The sequence below is a fragment of the Phalacrocorax carbo genome, chromosome 3 (genome assembly GCF_963921805.1).
Source record: "Phalacrocorax carbo chromosome 3, bPhaCar2.1, whole genome shotgun sequence".
Lineage (NCBI taxonomy): Eukaryota > Metazoa > Chordata > Aves > Suliformes > Phalacrocoracidae > Phalacrocorax > Phalacrocorax carbo.
This window is the reverse complement of record NC_087515.1, coordinates 39,119,894-39,124,630: the sequence shown is the minus strand read 5'-3', so window position 1 is coordinate 39,124,630 and position 4,737 is coordinate 39,119,894.

Sequence of the window (4,737 nt, the reverse complement as noted above, 5' to 3'; positions counted from 1 at the left end):
TCCTCGACTTCTTTCTTTTTTTTTTTTTAATAATGGTTATGGCATACTAAATGGTAAAAGTTGGATATGTGAGAAGATTGATCGCAATAGAAACCAAGGCAGTAAAAACAGAACAAAAAACAAGCTCCACCATACTCTCTCATACTTGGACAGTTAATTCAATGTTTTCTTTTGTCTGATACACATCTGTTTATAACCATGGAATAATTCATAGGGTGAATAGACTTGGCTAGCCTCTCACTTAAACTGAGGTAATTTAGGTGGGAGTCAGATAATGTAACTAATTACATGATGTGAAATTAATGAGGTGAGGAAATCTTTCACTTTGGGGAAGATGATTTGTTTTGTCCCAGGAATTTGAAAACTCTGTTCTGTCTTCTGAAACTGGAGTTGTGTCTTACTTGGGCTGAACCCCCAGAAATGAGAATCCAAGCAGGGAAGTCTGGGAGCTGTCATCCTAGGCTCTGTGTTTGTTCCCTTTCTGAATTTGCAGCAAAGTGTTTAGGGCTTCTTCTAGTTCTGTTCTTAGTGATCAGAGAGAAGTTATTTTGTCAGATACTTCATGTTTTATCATACAAGTTCTTTGTGCTGTCTTTATGGATTTTATCCATGTCCATCCTTGTGCGGTATGCTTGTCCTTGAGAGATTATGCTGCAGTATGTTTACAGACCGTGGGCATTGCACATGTCTTTAAATACAGACTGGATTTTCCCCTTTCTTAATTTCAAGGCAAATCCACCCTATCATACAAGGAAAAGTGTGTCAGCTGTCCTTCTGGTTTTCTCATCAACAATGATTCATTTTTGCCCTGTCTACCTCCATTTTGTTCATGCTTCAGGTAATGAGTATTTCAGGTATTCAAGCCAGGCTTCTAACTGGGAACTGAAGGACAGCTGCTCTTTGGCAGCTCTTTCTGCATAGGGTTTGAAAGAATACTAGCCTCCTGTCTAGCAGGTGGCAAACTCACTTGTATTTTAGGGGCACTGCTAATATTCTTCTCAGCCCCAGTGCTTTTCCCCGCAGAAATTGCTTCCAGAGAGCTCTAGCGTAGCAAGCTATGTGCCATATCTTGCTGCTTGCCAACAGAAATGCTGGGTACTAGTGAAACGTTCTGTGCTGCCTAGTGTTTAACTGTAAAAGGTCTCTCCTAGTCATTCATTCTCTTCCATCAACTTGAATGTTCTGTGGAAACTTGTTCTGTCATAACTTGCATTGCTGTTTGTATTCATGTAGTTTCAAAAGTCCAGCTGTATGTAGTTGAGCATTAAAAGTGAGTGACCCTTAAAGCATTCAGGTTTTACCAAAAAAAAAAAAAAAAAGCACTTTAATGGTTCAGTGTCATCAGTGTATCACAGCATTCAGTGCCTAAGATGTTCAGGTTCAGGTGAAAGGCATCTTTCCTGGTGGCTACCCAGATAAAACAGAAGACAGACTGGTTTCCAGGTGTATTTGAGAGGACTTGATACCACCTGGAAGTCTGAAGTGCAAAATGAGTAGCCTGTGCAACGTGGGGAAGAAAAGAGAGGAGACTGAAAAATTGTCCAAGCTTCTCTTTCCTTAAAATAATCACCTATTCATGCAGAGTTGAGAATAGGAAAGATTCCTTGGTGTTCTGCTGTAAAAAGAAAATAATGTCTTGTCTTGTTCCTACAAGGATGGATGCTTGTCCTCAGGGAGGAATGAGGTTAGTCTCCTCCTTTCACAAACGAGGTCTGTGTTCACCTATAATCTTCCTCTTTAGAACAAAGCCAAAACAGTGGGGCAGGTGAATAGTTAGTTGCTCCAAGGGGAGTGAAGTTTGTCTATCATTTGGCAGTGGTATTACTATGCTTGTTAGATTAAAGGTGTCTCAATGCAGTTTTTTTCTGTTGCTTTTGCATAAGCCGTACAAGCAAAATAGTGAACATTGCTATGCACATCCCCTGCTTGTAAGCAGCTGACATTCCCGCTGTAATATCTTCATATCTGTTCCACTGGTTTTGGTGTTTTGGGTTTGGTTTGTTTTTTGGGGGATATTTTGGGTTTGGTTTTTTTAGTCTATTTTTCCTAATTGATCACCTTTCATTGGAGGTAAATGATATAGAGGTGGAGATCTGTTCATCTTCTCTCATGATACTCTAATCCTTGTTTATATTTGTTTTTGCTTATATCCAAGAAGTGGGAATAGTTGCTTTTTGACTTTCTAGAACATCACAGCAAGATAGAGTGTATCGCTAGGGTGATATAAGAAAAGATTTAGAAGAAACTGTTCAGGAAGTGTTTGGGTGTCCTGCTTTATGAAAGGAATGATACAACTTAATATGGTGTCACTAAGTCTGTCTTCTAGTAAGGGATGTTTGGGCTAAGCTGGCTTGTAACTGGCTGAAACTCTCTTTGTTGTAATTAAATGCAACTTGCTCCTTTTCCTGCTGTGTGTTTTCTTGTGAACAGTGCTTGAATATTATGATGGCTTAGCAGGAGACAGTCTCTTCTGTTAAATAATACATCAAAGTCTGGGAACATGAACATGCTTCCTCAATTTTTTCTTCCCACTTCTGGAATATGTTTAAACGTTTAAACATTGTTGGGATTTTTTTGTGCCCTCTTTTGAAAATACCTTGTATTCTCACGTCTGTAGTTACTAGTGGGTTTTTTAGCCATTCCAGGTTTTTATGCCTACCCAGTCTATTGGTTTATTCCTTTCTGGCAATTGTAGAGGTGGTAATAGTCTCAAAAATAATCTTGTTTGCTTTGGCGTGGCTTTCGCCAGGAATAGTGTGCAAGAAGGCATGGAAAATAAAACACTAGTTATGGGCTAAGCTTCCTGTGAAGAATTCTGGAAGTACGAAATAATATTGTTCTGATTTTGACCTTAAACTAGATGCAGCTGTGCTGCGGTTGAGAGCCTTCCGCCTTCTTGTATCTGATCTATAAAAGGTAACTTAAGAGTCCTGCTGTAAAACTTGCCTTGTAGTGCTTGCATGTTTGATGCTGTGACCAAGCAATGCTCTGGCATGTTGTCATAGAAGAGCTGAATATGTGGCAAAAATGTGTCAGCTTTAAGGAAACAAACCTTGTTGATTTGGGTCCTCTGTTAGCAACAGTCCTGAAGAAAGGGAAAAGTGTAAAGGGAGAACCAGTCTGGTGCTCCACAGAGTGTTTCCCATGTGTTGGTTAGCTGCTGATCCTGTGGTGCTGTCCTACATCATAGGTTGTGTTGTTCTAAGACCGGTGAGACAGGCCTCACTGAATAACAGCATGAGAGAAGTATGTTGTGTGACCTGATTTATTGTGAAATTCAAGAGTAAATGGAGAATCCTATCTAAGAAAGGGACAAGTGGTGCTGGAAGACCTCCAGAAGGAAGGCTCTAAAGAACAAGGGTGAGCACAGTTCACTAGACCTGCAATTTCTCCCCTGGACTGTGGGGCTGACAAGAGTGAGAGGTAGACATTAAACTGCAGCTGGATGAAGTGGTCTGATATGTGGGATCTCACCTAAGGCCTACCTTATAAGTCAGGTGTTTTTTCACTTCCTTCATTTCTTCTAGCTTGTGCTATTTTTATTCTTAATTGTTAGGACCACACGTTTTAAATTGATCTAGGCTCTTTCCAGCCTACCTTTGTTTCCATAAGGAATGGTCTGGGAGTGGGCTGGAATGTGAAAAATAGTATTCATGGGGGAATTCTGAGTTGAGAAATACTTGGTGTCATTCTTTACCTGTAAAACAACAAATTTCCTTTCTTTTTTTTTTTTCCTCACCTCTTAAACCTTATGCATGCTAAGTGAGTAGTAAGACAGTATCTTCTCATTAGCACCATTAAAATTTACCCTTGTGGAGGGGGGTGATTAGATGTGGTAATGTGGTGTTTCTAGAATGCCATTCACGTTCATTACAAAAGCTGGCAGGGGCATAGTCCGAGATGAAAATAAGCTGAAACAAAAAGCTTTTGAGGCCCCCAAGTTCTACTGCTAAAGCATCTGATTTGATAAAGGGTAAAGAGCTTCCATTTCTAGACAGTTGTTATCGTCAGGTTAAAAGAACAAAATATTTGTGTTCCATTAAGTCTCCTAATGCTTAATACTCTTTCACTGTTAAAAATAGAAGATTTCTTTCTCCAAGGATTGTAATTCCCACAGGATGTGGAGGAACCTAATGCAGCCAGATTACTTGTGCTGTGCTCTGGCCATGTCCCTCTAAAGGAAATAACCTCAGTCCCTTTTCTTGTGTTCAGAAAGCTTTGGTATCTGTCCTGTGCCAGGCCTTCCTGTGCTGGCTTTTGACAGGCAGCTCCCTGGGCTAGAGCCACACATTAATTCAGATAGGTTCTCTGCTCTTCCTCTTCGCTGTTGCAGCTGCTGATGCGAGGTCTTAATTTCTGGCATGATTTGTTTAATTTTTCCTTCACTGGTGTTCATGGAGGAGCTGTAGACTGAGTGGGTCTTCATGCAAGGGAATGAGTACTCCTGCAGGAATGTGCCAGGGAGCCATGAGCTATTAAAAAGGCAAGATAATTAACCTTCTTTTCCAAAGCATCCGGGATCCAGGAATACAAATTAGTCCTGGCAGGGGCAGTGTAGCAGTATTCAGAACAAAACACTGAAATGGGCTTGAGGATGCAGGATGGCTGAGGTTGGCAGTTGCTGCAGAATACAGGATGTAATTATTCAATTTCATATAAGACATTACCTGTTCGTTTATTTTCTCTTGCCACCTTCTTTCCAAGTGTGGTCTCATCCTTCTTCAAGCTAGTAAGAAA